We start from the raw sequence: 19,544 nt of genomic DNA, 5'->3' as shown, positions 1-19,544 counted from the left end.
AGGTCCGTCCATCTGAGGCCTTTCTTTCCCCGGCCCCAGGCAGAGTTGCAGAAAGGCACCGACTGCGTCAGACGGAAGCACAAGCCCCCTCTTGCCAAGAGGCTGTAAACCTCCTGGCTCCCGGTCTCATTTATCACCTCAGCGAAGGTCCTGTGGAATTCCACTCATTCTTCACAAGGACTTTCACCGCTCAGATCAAACAAGGGAGTGACATTCCCGGGCCAGCATGTGTAGGCGGGGAGGTGGGGGGAAAGGCTTAATCAATCCAGCAGACTTTCCCACACTTTTTTATCAGGGTTTTGACACAACAGGTCAAGGACCTTCTAATGGTGTCAAAGGTGCTTTTCTGGCCTAATAGGCATTGGCATTGACAGTGGAGATTTTAACCTCCCTACAGGTGGTCCCTTCACCACAGTGGTGATAGGGCCACTCTACTGGATCCTCTCTATCTCCTGAGTAGCTAACAGACATGCCATGCAGGAATACCCAAGTATTATTTGCCCATCTGTTGGAATTCAGCTCTTAGAGCAAGTAGAACCCACTTTTTATCTGTCCAGCCATCACGAGACGCACCAGGACTCCTTCTGCGTTCCACACGTAGACATGTAGAGACCCCGGAACGTTCTCGGGAAGAGCAGTGAGTTCATGTCGACAAGACACACTTCCAGGAAGATGGGTGGTGATTAAAGAGGTCCAATTTCCCTGTGATTTACAGTCACTTTATGTCCCTTGTAACACCATTAATTTAAATGGAGTTCTTCCTGCTGTATGAACATGTACGTGAAAAATGGTCACATTTACATTTCCCAGTTATGTTACAAAGCACGAGCTTAAGAATCACAGCACATTTATTTAACACGAACTATACCATGGTTTCAGAGACAGGCAGTGAGGTTTTGTTTTGCAACAACAAACAAGACATTTGAGAGTATAAGACCTGTATAAATTGCTATGGACCAGATACCATGGTGAGGGGTTGACTAAGAAGACAGATATAGATTAGAAAGGATGGATGCTCGTAGGTGCATAACATAATCTCATTATGACCCACCCCAAAATAACTGATGGGCAGACCTTGTAAGTTTCAGAAGTTAGGTTCTGGTTCAGATACATTTCTAAAAACTCAGAATCTCATCCAAACATAAAGAGTCTGCAAACTTCAGCTAGGAAACTCATTACAACCAGATTTCTCACCCACTTTCTTGGACTGGTCAGATTGGAGATGCATGGGAAATAGCTCTACTCATGGGTACTTGGCACTTCATTTTATAGTCCCAGCTGAAATAAGGAAGCTCAGAGGTTGAGAGGGAACATGAAAAATAACTCCTGGCAGGGGGAAGGTAATCCAAATTTTTTACAAACTTCCCAAAAGTCTGGTTTGAGTTTTGGGGGCAGTTCTACTGTGGTTCTTATTTTACCCACCTCTACCTAAAACTAAATGCCTATCAGGGACACAATCCCCGAGTGGGAGTTCTAGCTGCTATTGCACTACAGATAAATAATAATAATGGGTTCCTGGAACTGAAAAGGGAAAGTTTGCTCCACCAGCTAATAAATGGCTGTTCTGCAACAAGACCCAATTAGAAATCCTTTCTTTGTTTCACAGTGTCAGGTCATGCAGGGTACTAAGCCCCCTCAGCTTCCATGTTCTAAAAGAGGAGCTGAGGGCACCTAACAGCTCTCCAAAGCATTCAGCGCCACACAGGATTGGGCCTTAGGATCTGAACGCGTTCACTCGGGTAGAAACTGTACAGAGTGTTCTGTATCTTTTGGCAGGTATTCACTGTTTCTTTAGTTGGGGTTAAGGATACTTCTCCTCCTCATTGGCTGGAATGTCAAAGAAAATTCATAAATCTTATGTAATTTTCAGGAAGTGTGTCTCTGCAAGGAGACTGGAAATGCAACTTGCAGGCATGTCGTGTTTTGTTAACATCTCAGTCAGTAGCCTGTCTTAAAGTAGCTCTGTCAGGCCAAAAAAATTGACCCACTCTAACGTAAAATTAATTTGGGCCTTTAGAACTTCAAGGAGAGCAGCAAATATGATTGATTTAATTTTTTGCAGGCCTACAATAACAACCCGCTTTCTCCTCACGATCGCAGGCACAAGCCTGCAAGAACCACTTTGCCCATCTGCTCCCGCTGAGTGGATTCAGTACAGGGCAGTGAAATATGCAGGTCTGTTGCTCCTCGAAGGAGACAGCAGGAGGGGCCTTGAAATTTAATTTCATGGCTTACAAGAAAGCTTCACAGACAGCAGTGAGAACAAGTCCAGTTGCTAATGCTTAAAGGAGTGGATGGGGAGTCAAAACTCCTAGGTTCCATTCCCAGCTTTGCCACCAAATCATTGCCTGACCTTGGACACGTTACTAAACTTCTCTGTGCCATTGTTTCCACATCTGCAAAGGGGATAAAATACACCACTCTGGCCAACACCTTGAGAGCTAGGGGCTACGAGGTTCAAACTCACGTGCTGATTGTTGGAGCCATGGGCACATGGGACCCCAGTAATGAGCGAGTGCTGAGAGAACATGGAGTCGGTCAACGCTACGCTCGGCTGATGCGGCAACTCATGGTGTCGGACGCCATCAGATTGTGGAGGGATAGCTACATAAAACACATCACCAGACATCAGCAATACCAGGAGGGGTGAGCTGGAGTGCCAATCAGAAGTGCAGTCGGGAAAGTAACTCAAATACTTTCCTGATGGACTGTTTTTTTCTAAATAGACAACCTATCCCAATTTCTCAATTACTGAGGGACAGTCTTCACTCATTGATATATTTTGCTTTCCGCCACCATCTCTCTGTATTACTTTTTTCATGAGTAATGTACCTGAATACTTGGATGCTAAATATCTAAACTGTATTCTTAAATTCATTCACCTAAATTTGGGTTATTGCTGATTATGCACTATATGTATCTTATGACTTTAAAAAGAAACCCTGTATTTGTGGATAATCTAAGCACTGTACCCAGATGTACAAACACTCTTTTCTCTACCTGCATATTATATAATTTTGACATTAGCTTTAATAAAAATGTTAAATCTGTATCTCAAAGGGGACTTGTGAGGATCAACTAGGGCAAGTGTGTCTCTTGCCCTGCATGTGCCCACAAAGGGGGAGTAATGTTATTATAACTAAGCCTCCCCTTTACTCCCTTATGCTGGCTTCCTGCATTGCCAGTTGCAGCATGGGGGTTGGACAGACTGAATTCCATGGGACCACTACACCACTGTCCCACACAGACATAGAGGTGAGCAGGGAAAGAGCAAGCCATGGCCAGAGCCTTGGTTAAATACCTCCTCCCCCAGTGCACAGGTTAGCACATCTCAGTCAGCACAGAGTATTGATCTGTCAATACCAAATTACCTTCCTCTGCAAGCAAAGAAGGAGCCAGGAACGGAGATGATTCTTATACATCCCTGGTCTGTTCCTGGGGTGATGCAGCCACATGTTGCTCCTTACTTTTGGCCATGAGCAAAATCACAATTTTGCCCTTAATTAAATGTTTTCAAATCTGGAATGCTGAGATAAAAGATGCTACATAAGTTGTACTATTCTGTCTGAATCCTTTTTGTTTATGTGTACAGATAGCCTGCAACCTAAGTAACAAGTCAAAATTGTAGTCCACCTTGACATGTGTCCCCCTAAAGCTGTTATTTCAGGCAGTGGATTTTCCAAGTGTGGCACTGTGCTGTTTTGGCCATTGCCTTTAATAGCACTTTAAAAAACATTACTACTGTTTTTAGAATAATCACCCCAAACAGCACAGTCTTGCTATTGTAAGAGGGAGCGTTCAGTTCTGGTCTTATGTTTTCAGAACAAGGTTGCCCAGCCCTGGTAATTAGCTCAGTCTGTCTGCACTGGGTTTCTCCAACTTCTCATGAAAATACTCGTAAGGTTTTGAATAGACTTTTTTTTTTCCATAGCACTTTTCAGACTTGATGTTTTCCAAAGTGACTTACAAAGCAATGGGCTTGGTCTGTGCACTGCAAGCTCAGAAATAGCTCACACATGGCCCTGGAAACATAAGACTGTTCTATGGGGTCAAAGAATACTTGTCAAAACCATGGCGTTCTCCCAAGGAATGGAAACCCAGTAGAACTTCTCAACGGCAAGCTGGTGCCTTGAAGACATCATTCTTTTCCTGCACTGTGATCACCGTAACAGGGCTTCAGCTAAAGATGGGAGACCCTCATCAAGTTCAGGGCCCTGGGCAGATAAGCACACATCAGCTCAGAAGTGTATCAGAACCTCTTGAGACAGAGCTAATGCAAATCTCATGAGATCAGGTTTTTCCTCACAAGATTTGCAGTGGGCAAGTAAATGAAAAATAACGGAACCAATCTTTCCAAATGGAGGCTCTTTGGAAAGACACAAGCACGTCAGCACAAATCCTCAAAGAGATTTCAGTGCCTAGCAATCAGTGGGAGTTAGGTGCCTAAATAGCCTTGAATCTCTGGAGAGCTACTGACTAAAGCCTTGATTCAGCAAAGTACTTACGCGTGTGATCAGTGGAACAATTCATGTACTTCAGGTGAAGCATCCATTTAAGTACCTAGCGAAATCAGAGTCTAAAACAAAGCACTGTGCACCCAGATATTCAACGCTACAGCATATAGAGCATCATCAAAATTAATAGTCTGGCCTTAAATCTGCATTTAGGTGACAAAAGCTCTGGCAGCATATAATACATACATTTCAAACTGGCAAACCGCATAGCTGGCTAAACTTACACAAGTGAATGTAATGGCCATAAAGGAATCATTAGGGCATTGGCAACTCCTCTCTTCTTGTCGGAGGTATGATTATTTTGCTGTTCTCTTGCAATATTTTTAACAATTATAAGAATTTATACAGCACCTTTTATCTTGGAGGATCCCCAAGCACTTTAACTAAGGCTACATTTCTCAAAAGTGGCTAGTGATTTGGGGTGCCCAATTTTTTGGGTGCCCAACTTGAGACACCTTAAAGGGACCTTATGTCCTGTTGGTGCGTGCTCAGTACTTTTTGAAAAACCAGGCCATGTGTCTGAGCCTTCTTCAATTTGGGCATCCAAGTCACGTTTGAAAATCTTGGCCAGTTTACCTGCCCAGAAATCTCTTTATCCACATGGCAAATGCAGCCATTTCAGGACCGGAATACTGCTCCTGTAACAATGCACAGCAATGTGGCGCGCTGTTTAGGAGAGGAAATGGAAAAGAATACCATGTCCAACTGAAACTCCAGGGGGAACTCCAGCAGAAAGAATGCAATTACCAAAACTAGGATAAACAGGACACTGGGATTAAAACAAGCCCTGTTCTTTCAAAAAGTTCCATGGGATCTTTAAAAGACAGGAAAGAGGGTCCAGTGGTTAGAGTTAGCTAGTGGCTAGCCTGGGAGCTGGGACACACAGGTTCAATTGTCTGTTCTGCCACAGGTTTACCATGTAACCCTGAGCAAGCCAATTAGGCCCAGGTCCTCAAAAGTATTTAGGCACCTAACTCCCACTGAAAGGCCTTAGTCTCTCTGTGGCTCAGTTCCCCACCTGATAATGGGGATAAAATGGGATAATAGCACCGCCCTGCCTCACAGGAGTGTTATGAGGGTAGTGCATGAATAATTGTGACTTGCTCAGATACCATGATGATGCGGGCCATGTAATTCCCTAAGATAGATAGCAATTAGGACATTGTTTTATTATTATTTATTGGTCACTGAAAGGTGACATCTGAAAAATGTCCGCTTCACATGTGGCAAGGATTCAGTGCTGACTCAGAGGTGGACGCCTTCTGAACCACCAGTACTATTCCCTCCAGTACCACAGGTTTTGCTTGCAGTTCTTCCTGCTTAGTTGGGGAGCTCTGACAGTCACGTCAGTATCACTGAAAACCACAAAGGCCAGGAACCAGAACCTGTTCCGCCCCAAGATGTATTAAAGGGACAGTAGGAGGTGAATTTTCAAGGTGTGCCATCACCATTCGTTTAAATGATGTTCCAGATATTACACCATGTCTGAGGCTTTAGAAGGGGAAGTAAAAGGGCTGACAAACCCAAAATTTGGAGGGACCTCCAGCCTCTCCCCATCCCCTTCTGCACACCTGTTGCAGGTTTCTCCGAGGGATAGGTATTACTGTATATTCTGCAATACCCCAAAGACTGGTCTTAACTGTGAATTCCCTACATTCCATAGGATTATGCTGGTTTGACTTAGAGTATTGCTACACTCCAGTCAGAGGTGTGATTGCAGCTCGGTTAGCTACGTTAGCTTTGATCTAGTTAGTGCATCTAAAATAGCAGTGACGTTGAGGCAGTATGGACCTCAGCACAGGCTAGGAATGTGAGTACGTACCCAGGGTTCCAGGCAGGCTTGTACCGCCCATGCTGAAGCTCATGTCATTGTGTCTTCCTAAAGCTAGTGCAGGTATGCCTACATAAACTGTAACCCCACCTGCCAACTGCAGTGTACACATACCCTGAGAATTCACTTCCATGAGCTTCCAAGACAGCAACATTCTACTGGAACAATCAGACTGTCGGCACCCACTAGGAAAGGATCATCCCTGCGGGAAACAGAATTTTCCCAGAAGCGGGAATTTCCCAGAATTTTCTCAGCCACAAGAAATAAGAATGACAGAGAAAGTTACCTTGAATAAATGGGTTTGGTATTTAGTTATGAACAAGATGAAGCCTTCTAAAGTCTGTTGTAAGTTGCAAGCTGGTTCACAGTCAAGCTGGAAGGGCATATCAAGTGGGGTCCTCCAGGATCTGTCCTGGGTCTGGTTCTATTTAATGTCTTCATAAATTATTTTGAATACTGGCACAGAACGTACACTTATAAAGTTTGTGGACGACACCAAGATGGGAGGTGTTACAAGCACTTTGAAGGACAGAATTAGAATTCAAAATGATCTTGAAAAATTGGAGGACATGGTCTGAAATAAATAGGATGAAATTCAGGAAGGACAAATGCAAAGTACTACACTACAGAAGGAATAATCAATTGCACGACTGCCTAGGAAGGACTACTGCAGAAAAGGATCTGGGGGTCACAGTGGACCATAAACTAAATATGAGTCAACAATGTAATACCGTTTCAAAAAAACCAAACATCATTCTAGGACGTATTTGCAGTAGTATTGTAAATAAAACATGAGAAGTAATTCTTCCACTCAGCACTGATAAGGCCTCAGCTGAAGTATTATGTCCATTTCTGGACAAATTGGAGAAAATCCAGAGGAGAACAACAAAAATGATTAAAGGTCTAGAAATAACCTATGAGGAAAGACTGAAAACACTGGGTTTGTTTAGTCTGGAGAAGAGAAGACAGAGGGGAGACATGATAATAGTCTTCAAGTGCATAAAATGTTGTTTTAAAGAGAAGGGTGATAAATTGTTCTCCTTAACCACTGAAGACAGGACAAGAAGTAATGGGCTTAAATTGTATCAAGGGAGATTTAGGTTAGGAAGTTATTCCTAATGTCTAACTGTAAGGGTAGTTAAGCACTGGAACAAATTAGCTCAGGAGGTTTTGGTGTCTCTGTCTGTCATTGGAGTTTTTTAAGGACAAATTAGACACCTGTCAGGGATGGTCTAGCTAATGCTTAGCTCTGCCTCCGTGCAGGAGACTGGACTAGACGACCTCTCGAGGTCCCTTCCAGTTCTACATTTCTGTGATTCACATATACACAGACAGACACACATAAATACACCCCTCAGTCACACATTGACAAGCAAAACCTCTATAAACTATGTATGTAGGTCTCCTACAGGCTGTGAAGACAGATCAATAGATCGATAGACAGCCTATTATACAGTCATAGCAATCATCTCCGGGTGGCTAAGTTCCCTCTAAGCTGTGCAGCCCCACAACCGTGCCGCAGGCTATCAAGGGCTGTGCAGGCAGGGAGAGGTGCCTCTCTCCTGGCCCTTGCCCCAGAGCTGCCTTGGCTGGGGAGACGCGTCTCTCCCCCAGCCCCGGGTTGCTGCTGTGAGAGAGAGCTGGGGGGGAGTCCTCTCTCCCCACTGCAGCCCCAGGGCAGCCTGCACTCCAAACCCCTCATCCCTGGCCCCATCCCAGAGCCCACACCCCCAGAGCCCTCATTGCCCCCCCACCCCACATCCCAATCCTCTGCCCAAGCCCTGAGCCCTCTCCCTGACCCTGAACCCCTCATCCTCAGCCCCACTCCAGAGTTCTCACCCCCCACATCCCAACCCTCTGCCCCAGCCCTGAGCCCCACCTGCACCTTGAACCCCTCATCCCCAGCCCCACCCCAGAGCCCTCACCCCCAGCTGGAGCCCTCACCCCCCACATCCCAACCCTCTGCACCAGCCCTGAGTCCCCCTCACACTCCAAACCCCTCAGCCCCACCCCCACCACACATCACCTCCATATTGGTGCACATAACAAAATTCATTCCTCACATGGATAGAAAAAATTAGAGGGAACATTGCTACACAGACACTTTCAAGTTGTTTCTTTTCGGGTATGTCTACACTGCAGCTAAGTGTGTGCTGCCCAGCACAAGTAGACAGACGCATGCTAGTTCTGCTCAAGCTAACGCACAAAAAATTGCCGTGTAGTCGGAGTCGCACTGACAGCAGCTCAGGCTAGCTGCCTGTAGCCAGGGGCCCAAGCGGGTTTGTATTCAGGCAGCTGCCCACTGTGCTACCCCTGACTACACTACTGTTTTTAGCATGCTAGTTCAAGCAGAGCTGGCATGTGTTTTGTTTACCCAAGCAGGGAAGCACACCACTCTTAGGTGTGAGCAACTTTTGACTCTTAGGAAGACAAACTGTTACTGTTGTTAGTTTGGGGTCATGCAAGGTTTTGTGTAGAGGCAACTTCAGAAGAGAGGGAGTGGCTGCATTGTTTGCTCTCTGATTGGAGTCAGTCCCTGAAGCAGTGTTTCTCCCAGGCAGTGGTTCTGTGCAGAGATTCCCGGGCGATGGGATTGCCCTGCATGCTGTGTGACCACCTCTGTTCTAGGACGGATGTATGCATGAAAATAAAACAAGTTACACTTGCATATAAATACTTTATATATACCCGGACTCCGAATCACTGATTTCTCCTCTAGCGGGATGCTGACTTGCAAAACCCCAGACATCTGCTACAACTTGGTAGAGGAGCAAGAGTGGTGTCAGAGCAGGGCCCTGATGTCAGGAGAAGGGGCAGGAATATTATTTGAACATACATTTTAATACTTTAATACGTATGGCCAGGTATCATTGCAGAGAGAGATTATACTCTGGTATGAAAACTTACAAGGTAAGTAATGATTTGACAATCAGTAGTTTCTCAGTTCAGTGGAGCTGAATCTTTATGAGCATCTGCTGGAGCCGGTTCTATATTTTCTCTATCAGACTCCTTCAAAGTTATTAGGATCCTGAAATAAAAGGGTGAGGAGAAAAGCAAAAGAGGGAGGGCTAAGGAACCAGAACTGCATCCTTTCCAACCTCAATAAATGAATCTCTCTCTCTTGAGGAAAACTGTTCACAAACAAATCCCGGCAGACAAACTCAGCCCTATATTATTAGTAGTCATAACTTATTCCCATTTAGCACATCAATTAGTGCTGCTCCCCACCCCCCCTACTCTCAACTAGGTCCAATATTGGCTGAAAGGAGGTGGGGTAAAGGGGTTTCAGATTTTGGCACCCAGGCTCCAGCTGTTCTGGTTGAGCAGCTGGGAGTGGAATCTGACTCTTGAGGAAGGGATTTACGACATGGTTTCGCAGTTTACCTCCAACGTTTGTCCCGAATTTTTACGGAGAGGTTCGAAGTTGAGCTGAGAAGTTTCTCAAGCCCTTGTCCAAGCACAGAGGTCTGTCACACAAATGCCAACCCTGCTCTTTACCTCCCCTGAGATGCTAGGAACTTCACCAGACCAGGAGAGGAATTTTTCAGTTCCCCCCACCACCACATTCCCTCCCTCATCCTTTTTTGGCCACTGCTGCATAATGCAGTTGGCTTGTCTTGGCAGCCAACTGACAAGGTATATATGTACATACTGACCAAAATGAATGCAGTTGCTGAACTAGGTGTCAGAGTGAGACCCCTTAAAATGATGAAATACGCTTACTGTAGAGCAGAATCCAAGTCTACACAAGCCCAGCCAGAACTTCCACAGTGTAGCTCTTTTCTTCTTAACATTTTTGCTGTGGAACCATCCCCCGTGTTCAGAATCGATTCCTTCTGGGGAAAAGACACTGCTGCCTTGAATTCAGGAGATCTCATACAACTCTCCCACTGCCTTGAATTTCATCTGCTCTTGCGAGTTTTCCACTATCTTTGGCCACAACTGTTCTGGATCCTTCCCAATTCTGGATTCAGCCTGGATGCAGAAGTCTAGCAGAAGGTTCTGGTCGAGGGGCTAAAATATCACATACACACACAAATTTGGGGTTGGCTCATAGCTGAAGTAGCACTTCAGGCCCCTCACTCTCCATTCACCCCAAGCTGAATGGATGAAGTAGAATCGTACAGTGGCATGTCATCATGAGACCACTTCTATTTGCTGTTCTTTCTCAAAGGTTTCTAATCGCTCCGAATCAACAGGGCATAATGCACCGAGCACCAGTACTGGGCGCAAGTATCTGCAATCATTTCCAAATACAAAACACTGCATTGTGGAATGGAGCTCAGGTTCCCAGGTGAGTTGGTACATCTGCAATGCATGCAGCTTCTTCTCTATGCTGGGGCAACTGCATTGGTTTCAGTTGGATCAGAACTAGAGATCTCTTCCTATGAATTGCAACCATCCAGCAGAATCAGTGCTTGGAAAATGCCTGGGGCAGATGTCATGCTTCGGCACAGAGGTCCTGATTCTCCTCACATCTATGTTGATTTTATACAAGTATCACTAGATTGACTTCAGTGGAGTTGCTTGTGATGCACAACCAGGAAATCAAGGCCATAGTTTCATGTATGCACCGAAAGTTTCAGTCACTCCAAGCAAAGATGTTTGTGACTTCTTTTGCTTAGTGTAGCTTAATGAATGAAAGCGGCTTAATTCTCTGGCACTATGCTGGGACTGGGAGTGAAAAAAACTCCTTTTGAGTAATAGATGGAGTGGATTTGATACAGAAGGTCATTGACAGAGTAAATACAAAACACGAGGATATAATAGTCTCTCTCCTGACCACAACCACACCCTAAATATTAGTTGATGATGCATATAGCCAGCTATCTCCTGCTGAAGCCGGTGAACAAATGCCCTCTGAGGACAGGGAGAAGCAGACCAGGTGAGATATGGGCAAGCCAGCAAGTTTGGAGACAAGAAGACTCGCTTGGCTTTGGGAATCAAACCACAAGCGGAGCCATTGACGCTGGCCCTCCACATACGAAAAAGGAAACATATAAATAAAGATTCCTGTGGATGGCAGAAAACGATGTGAAGGGATCCCATTGGCTTGGTTTTCCTTTGGCTTGCCCTCAGTCCTGGAAGCAGAACTAAGCTGAAGTCCGGTTCTCAGATGGAGCCAGCCTTCCGTCGCCTTGGCTTTGCCCACCTCTAGAATGCAGGCCCCCACACGCTGGAATAAGGCAGAGCCAGCACATGTGTAGCCTAAAAAAACAATTGTAACAAAAGTGATGATGGTTTTTTAAAAAAGAGATGAACCCACCTCTGTTTCAAAGGCTTGCGTTGTTTAGGTCAGTCTGACAAACTGTGAGTCTAGCCTTCTGTGGCAGAATCTTGTAGAGAGCCCCCTGGGTCAGTTGGCAGGGCACTGAATTGGAGATACAGGCTCTATTCCCAGCTCTGTCACTGACTTGCTCTGCCACCATGGGCAAGTCACTTAGCCTCTCTCTGCCTCTGTTTCGCCTCCCACCTCTTAGAGGGCATCTACATTTGAGCTGAGAGGTGTAACTCCCAGCTCGCGGAGACATACCCCCGCTAGCTCTGCTCAACCTAGCGCCTAAAAATAGCATTGCATCCACAGCAGCATGGCCGGCCACTTGGGCTAGCTGCCCCGTGTACAGCCCGCCTGAGCCATGGCTTACATACCAGAGCTGGGCTCCATGCAGCCATGCGCAACCTGCTATTTTCAGACACTAACTCAAGCAGAGCTAGCACAGGTACATCTATAGGAGCTGGGAATCCCGCTGTCCAGCTCAAACGTGGACACAGCCTTAGTCTGTCTTCTTCATTTGGACGGTGAGCTCTTCAGTGCAGAGACTATATATCTGTACCACACCCACAGCAATGAGTCTCTTACCTCAGAGGAGGCCTCGAGGTGTTGTTATAGTATAAACAACAACTTTGAGGAGAAGCAAACAGGTCAAGAAGAGAAGAGGACTTTCCAGTTTAAGAACCCAGCAAATAGCCCAGTAAATCTACTGAATTTCTAACGTTCCTCTTGCATTTGCTGAGTCCTAAGTGGCAATGAGAGAAGTTAACAAGTTGTGCTGATCACAGGTTTGAAAGATGCTACTAAAATGTACCGTGATTCTTTCATTTCTATTCATGGAGGAAACAGGGCCCTCAGACGCAGCTTCTTTTAAAGAAACTATTAGGCCTCAATTTTTTTATTTTGTGCCACTGAGATTTTGAAATATTCTTTCAGACAAACCAAGATTCTCTGGAAATTCCTGTGCCAATGGGCCAGAACTTCAAGTGCCCAGCACTCCCAACTGGGGACAGAGTTTCAAAAAAACATAGCATCCAAAATCTCTCCAACATACTGAGCTCATTTGAAAACCTGGCCTGGATTGTGGGTAATGAGCCCTTGTAAATATTCTGTCCATAAATCTCTTCCCTTTTATTTTTTGTAATTGTTAATTATCACATTTCTTCAGCCTGAGGCAAAGTCTGTACTGGCGCCATTGATAGCAGCCAAAGGGCATGGGACTTGCCTTCTGAAAATGTTCTCTGTATGGTACACAAATATTTATAGAAGCCTGACAAGGTCCCATTAGGCCATTCAAATTAAACAATGGTCTTTAAGAGGAGTGAAGCTGACCCCCAAACAAAACCTGAACTTCTGTGGCTTCTTCTACCTGTACCACACACTTTCCATGGTGATTAATTCCTAACAATAACCTACCGGCAAAAGTAACTCCCATACTCCAGAACCTAGCAAAAACAGGACAGACTCCTTAAAGCAAAGGAGTTTTCTTAATGATTTTTTCTTAGAGTTTTTCTTAATGATTAAAGATTGGTCTAAAGACAGTCCCCAGTTCTGAACGCTCTGGAGGGTGGGATTTGGGATCCAAACCCAGATCCAAATTTCATGACTGATCCTAAGTGCTACAAATATGGGCAAAACCAAACCCCACAGATCCTGAAGTTGAGCTCTAGATCCGGATCTAAACCTGGTGGCTTGGGCCTGTCTCGGGTATAATTAATTAGTATTGATTTTATTATTATTATTATGAGAGCATTATTATAGATAACACCACTGAGGTTCGTGGGGATGTACAGACAAGTAGCAAAACCAGGCATTAAATTCACTGCTGGCATAGGCAGTTGTGACTCCATTGTCTTCAATAGATGGACTCAAATGACACTGATGAACGTGCCCAAGAGTTCCATGTACTCTAAGCAGGTGAAATTTACCCCTAGGCAGAGGGGGCAGTGCAGCATCTATTACACTAATTAAGCCTGTTGTTTGTCTCCTCAGAACGTCAGGAGACATAAGTAGTACATAGGCCTTCTGCTAGGGGATGAATTTCACCCAGTAACAGCAGGCAAGGGTGAAACACCAAATTCATTTGGTACAATAAGAGTCAGCCCAAACTCTCATCAAGAACCTTTGTTAGGGTTGGAATAAAATAACTGGCTAATTTTTTATCATCATGCTTATTCTCTTTCTTGGGCCCTTCCATTTCCCAGCCTTGCCCAAAGGGAGAAGCATTGACATATCATAAGAGCAGCTATTTCCACCAACAACAGAGGAAGCAACGACTGGAAATCCCACAAGAGCCTATTCAGGTGACGCTTCCAGCCTGATTTCTAACTGAAGTCTGGCTGATCTTCCAAACTTTTAGATGTTTATCCAAACCAAGCCGACAAACCTTTGAGGTTCACTATCACTACACAGAGAGGCAGATCCTCAGTTGATGCAAGACTTCAATGGCGTTGCACCAATTTACCGCAATGATGGATCTGCCCCAGATGTTTTAGTGAACTGTTTTCCTTTTTCACACACATCTTTCCTTTCATTGGAGAAAAAAAAAAAAAACCTCACTGTCTCGTACCTCCTAGTGTTCCTTAAACACAGATCCAACTTTTCGGATTGGTCACCCGCAGGCTAAACCTACTGAAAGAGCCGATCGGGTTCCTCAATCATATTTGCAAATGCGCTCTCATTTCCTGCTTGCCAGGCTACCGCAAGCATATTTTGTCCCTTTAAATCATTGTCTTCGGCTGGTGATGCGAAACACTGAGCAGCCCTTGCTGCGGATGCTCAATGTCATCAAATTCAAGGAGTGGATAATTAATATTGAAAGGTGTGATTGCAGCTAAGCAGGTCAGCTAATCAACTACTGATTTCTCTATAATGTCCTAGATCGTTTGGAAATCTAATCCGGAGGGGAGGGGGAAGGGGGGACTGCTGGGAATTAGAGTGGAAATGCAGTATCCCTTTTCAAAGATAAACACTGCACAATTATGCCAGCAAGTTGGTCCCTCCTCATTCATTGGGCTATTCTCAAGCTATGGAAGTTGGACAGGCATTTCCTCCAGAGCGGCCTTCTAGTGAGTCAAATAAGAGGTCTACTTTAGCCATTGGATCTGAAGAAGTCTTATGTCATATTCATGTCTGCTTTGACAACACTGTGACTGCCTGGACATTCGTTATAAGAAATAAACAGCGGGCACTTATGCCTCCGACACCTTAAAAAATGGGACCATGTAAAAGTACGTCTATGTAGCCACCATGCAGCTATCCGATGCCTGTAACTTTAAGTATAGGCTACGCCAAATTAAGGGACTCTATTGATTTACAGTGCTTGGGGAGTCCTCTACATATTTGGGGTCGGGAAGGAATTTTCCTCCAGGGCAGATTGGAAGAGGCCCTGGAGGTTTTTCACCTTCCTCTGTAGCATGGGGCACGGGTCACTTGCTGGAGGATTCTCTGCTCCTTGAAGTCTTTAAACCATGATTTGAGGACTTCAATAGCTCATACATAGGTGAGAGATTTATCGCAGGAGTGGGTGAGTGAGATTCTGTGGCCTGCATTGTGCAGGAGGTCAGACTAGATGAACATACGGTCCCTTCTGACCTTAATATCTATGAATCCATGAATCTATGAATGGAATATATTTTCTGATATGTGAACATTGCAAAAACATTATAGTAATTTACTTGGGTGATTACCTTATGTTCATGGTTCCCACAGTAAAACTGACACTTTAAAACTCTAAATACATTCCAGCCTATTTGCCCTTGTGACACGAAGATATTCCCCACTTCAGCTGTAGGACAATTCCCAACAAAGTTATAAAAGGACTAGAACGATGCAGCTGTACTGGTGCTTTTCTGGTTTCCTGTTAATCCTTTCATTACCTCTAAGAACGTGCATATTTCCTAGCTTTAGTTTTCTACTGTGGCTAACTATAGAACTTCATAGGGATGAAATCAACAGAAATGTAGTAGGATTCTGTAGAAATTGCTCTACAGAAGCAATTGATTTAAATTGAAGTGAAGGACATAGACCTTTTTGAAGATACAAGTAGGCACTCCTATCTACATCTTTTGGCACCTAAATTCTTTTAAAGATTTGTCCCTAAGAGCCTAGGCACAATCACATGAGAGTTGAGAGCAGAGCTGGGAACTGAACCCAGGGCTTTAGTAGCCCAGGTCAATGTCTTACCCACAAGTCCATGCAGTTGTCTAGATGAATAGTCAGTGCACGGCAAGCTGGGCCTGCACCTAGCGTTGCCAATCCTCCAGGATTGGCCTGGAATCTCCAGCAACTAAAGATTAATATTTAATTAAATATTATGTCATGTGATGAAATCTCCAGGAATACCTCCAGCCAAAACTGGCAACCCTACCTGCACCACCTGTCCATGCGGACCCTGTTACCGTGCACTGAAAGTTCCCTAATGTGTATTGATTTACTCTTGTTTCAAAGCAGAGTAAATCAAAGCACATTAGGAACTGGAGTATTGTGTCCAGTCCTGGGCACCGTATTTCAGGAAAGATATGGACAAACAAGAGAAAGTCCAGAGAAGAGCAACAAAAATGATTAAAGGTCTAGAAAACATGAGAGAAAATTGAAAAAGTTGGGTTTGTTTAGTCTGAAGAAAAGGACATAACAGCTTTCAAGTACATAAGAGGTTGTTACAAGGAGGAGAGAGGTAAATTGTTCTCGTTAACCTCTGAGGATAGGACAAGAAGCAATGGGCTTAAATTGCCGCAGGGGCGATTTAGGTTGGACATTAGGAAAAACTTCCTAACTGTCAGGGTAGTAAAGCACAGGAATAAATTGACTAGGGAGATTGTGGAATCTCCGTCATTGGAGATTCTTAAGAGCAGGTTCGACAAACACCTTTAAGGGATGGTCTAGATAATACTTAGTCCTGCCATGAGTGCAGGGGATTCAACTAGGTGACCTCTCGAAAGCCCTTCCCGTCCTACAATTCTATGAACTTTTAGGGCCAGTTTGCAGTGTCCACATGGACAGTTAGTGCGTGGCAAGCTAGCATACCACAGATTTACACACCATCTTGCCGCACACTAACTTTTCATCTAGACAAGACCCACATTTCCACGCTAAACCAGTTCTTGACACAGACAGGTCATTTTCAGCTCAGCAAACACCTGCATTCCCTTTTGTCAATCTCTGTTCATATGCTGTCCAGAAAGCGTAGACGTGTTCAGCCTGTACATACTCTGGGAATCTCTCTCCTTTCTGTAGGCCTGTCTCCCTGCCTCTCACCTAGCCTTTGTTGGGACAGCCAACATTCCTCTAGTCCCACAGGAGCTGGGTGTTGTCCTACATTGCGCAAAGAAGGATTAAAAACTAGGATCTTATACCCAAAACAATGATGCTTTATTTGTCTTGGATCTCAGCAGGATTATTGCATTTTCCTTTTAATTAAGGAAAACAATTCCTCTGCAATAGTATTTTGATTTTCCAGCCTGTGCCGTTCTCTCCTCCCCCACCCCATCTGCTTTCCTGAGACAGCGCTCAAGATAGATAACTTCATTTCTCCTTGGGACGCAAGTGCGCTTGAGAAATCACATCATATCCTCCTGCTCCTTCTTGCATGTGGGAATCATCTTCTGGGAGGTTGCATTGCTTGCAGTGTCTGTTTGTTTTGGACGCAAAGCCTGGTGCATTGGGTTAGATGTTAGTCAAACTGACCTTTCCTGTTTTCTGAGTCAATGATCTAAGATCACTAAGTCAAGCACAAGATGTTGAAAATTAATCAGCATGTGGGGTTGACAGTGAACTGTGTGGTTGGGGGACAAGAGGGGGACCAGACCGACCAGCTTTCTCAGTCAAAGCATGGTCCTGTGCTTTTAAAACCTGCCCTCAGGATTTCCACCAGAAAACCCACCTGATGTGGCCACCCTGAGGCAGTGTCAGAATCGATGAGCCGCTTCCACCCCCCACTGGAATCCAAGGGAATGGAAGGTGCTCCGCACAGTGAAAGAGCTGGCCCCAAACGCTGATCGCCTCACTCACAGGGATAACCCATTTGATTTAAAAGATTTGGCCCTAAATGGCAATGAATAGCTTATTCCCTGGAAAGAATCAAACTGAGGGTGAAGATCCCATGCATGAAGTTTGCACTGTATTTCAGACACCAATTTGGATGTCGCTTTAGCTCTCCGGAAATGTTTAAGGAGTTGCACCAAGTTCTGATACATAATTTCAGGGTGTTTTCCAGTAGCAGAGGATCTTTTCTAGCACAAACCTGTATGTTTCATACACATCTAGCTATACGCCCCAGCTTTCGCTCTTGCAGTGCCACAAAGCCAATGGTCTTTTCCTCTTCTGGTATACACCCCCCAATATCCACACTGCAAATAAGAACCTGGGTCTACATTTTCAAAAGTGACTGATGATTTTTGGATACTCAGATGGACTCATTTGAAAGGAGCCTGGCTTTCAGAAAGCGCTGATCACCTGTCCGCTGGAAATGTGGGCTCTTTGGATCTGTCTCCACTGCATCTGGGAGCGAGTCTTTCCACCTTGTAGACAGACTCATGCTACATCCACTCAAGCTACCATGGAAGAACTAGCAGAGGGGACCCTGCAGCTCAAGAGACTGCTTGAGCTCCCAAGCCCTACCAGCCCCGAGTCTGAGCTTGGGTGTTGAGGCAAAGTCCCCACCAGATCCACAACATCCACCCTGCTGGTTTTAGCCCAACAGCTTGGGTGAAGGTAGGCCGAGTCTGTCTATCCAGTCTGGGAGACACATTCCCAGCTGCAGTGGAGACATATCCTTTGTGGTGACTCAAGTCAGGCATCCAAAAAATGGAAATACCTCACTTCCTTTGTCTTTGAAAATCTAGGCCCAGCTGGACGAGTGGAATCCCAAGTCCTTCAGCCTGTTAAGGTTAAGTGCTAAGCTTGTGGAAGTGCCAATAAATAATAAATAAATAAATATGAATAAATCACTATTTTATAAAGAGCACATGCTAGCCAACATCACTCATGTGATCCAAGCGCCCTGCTATCAGTTTCAAGTTTAGCCAGATAAAATTTCTATATTACCAAGCAATTGTTAGCAGTAAAGGGATGAAATAATAAGTCATTCTTAAGTAATATCAGTGCATTACTGTCCCGAATAGAAAAGATCCAAATTCCTCCTTTGTTTCTAAACTCTGCTGTTTTATTAAAAAAAAAAAAAAAGAAAGAAACAATACCTCCTTTCAGGCACTGCCAAGCTCCAGCTCAAGCCCCTCAGATAAGAGCTGGCAGGAAAGGTGACTGCCATCAATATTTTGGTGAATGTAACTACAGCTGAGGATGGGCTGTGTGTGGGGATAATCGCAGACACTTTGGTGTACCGGGGCTATGTTTAAAAGACATTTCTTATTGGATCCCCCTGAATTCCTAGCAAGCTTCCTCTAACACCAGGGTTTGTAAAAGACAGAGTTTAGCAATAAGGAACTAAGTCGACTGTCCTCCATATGAAGGTACGTTTTCATCTCTTGATGCTTCTTATTGTCGATATTTCATTTACTCCATTCAAATATTATTCATCTGGAGTTTATTTTGGATGAGTGGGGAAAGTAGATTTTTTTTCTTCCTACATTGCAAGTTTCATATCTGCAATCTAGGGCAGCCTGGTTCCTTCAGCTCTGCAAGATAGCTACACAGTATCTGACATGCTCTGTGAAAGTTATCGTTTCTTATTATTGTTTGTATTAATGTAGCATTTGTTTTCATCATTTTTCTACAAAGTCACTTGCATGTTACAAAGAGAGACCTGGGATTGATTGTTATGAAGGATGAGTGTAGGTTGAGAGTGAATGAAGATGTGAGCAAAAGTATATATACTGTTCCGAGACAGATTTACAATAGATTACTCCTTAAACCAGAAAATGCAATGGTATTCCTTGGGCATCCTGGCTTTTTTATATTACATATATTA

The sequence above is a fragment of the Eretmochelys imbricata genome, chromosome 14 (genome assembly GCF_965152235.1).
Source record: "Eretmochelys imbricata isolate rEreImb1 chromosome 14, rEreImb1.hap1, whole genome shotgun sequence".
In the NCBI taxonomy this organism is placed as follows: Eukaryota; Metazoa; Chordata; order Testudines; family Cheloniidae; genus Eretmochelys; species Eretmochelys imbricata.
This window is presented reverse-complemented; position numbering follows the sequence as displayed.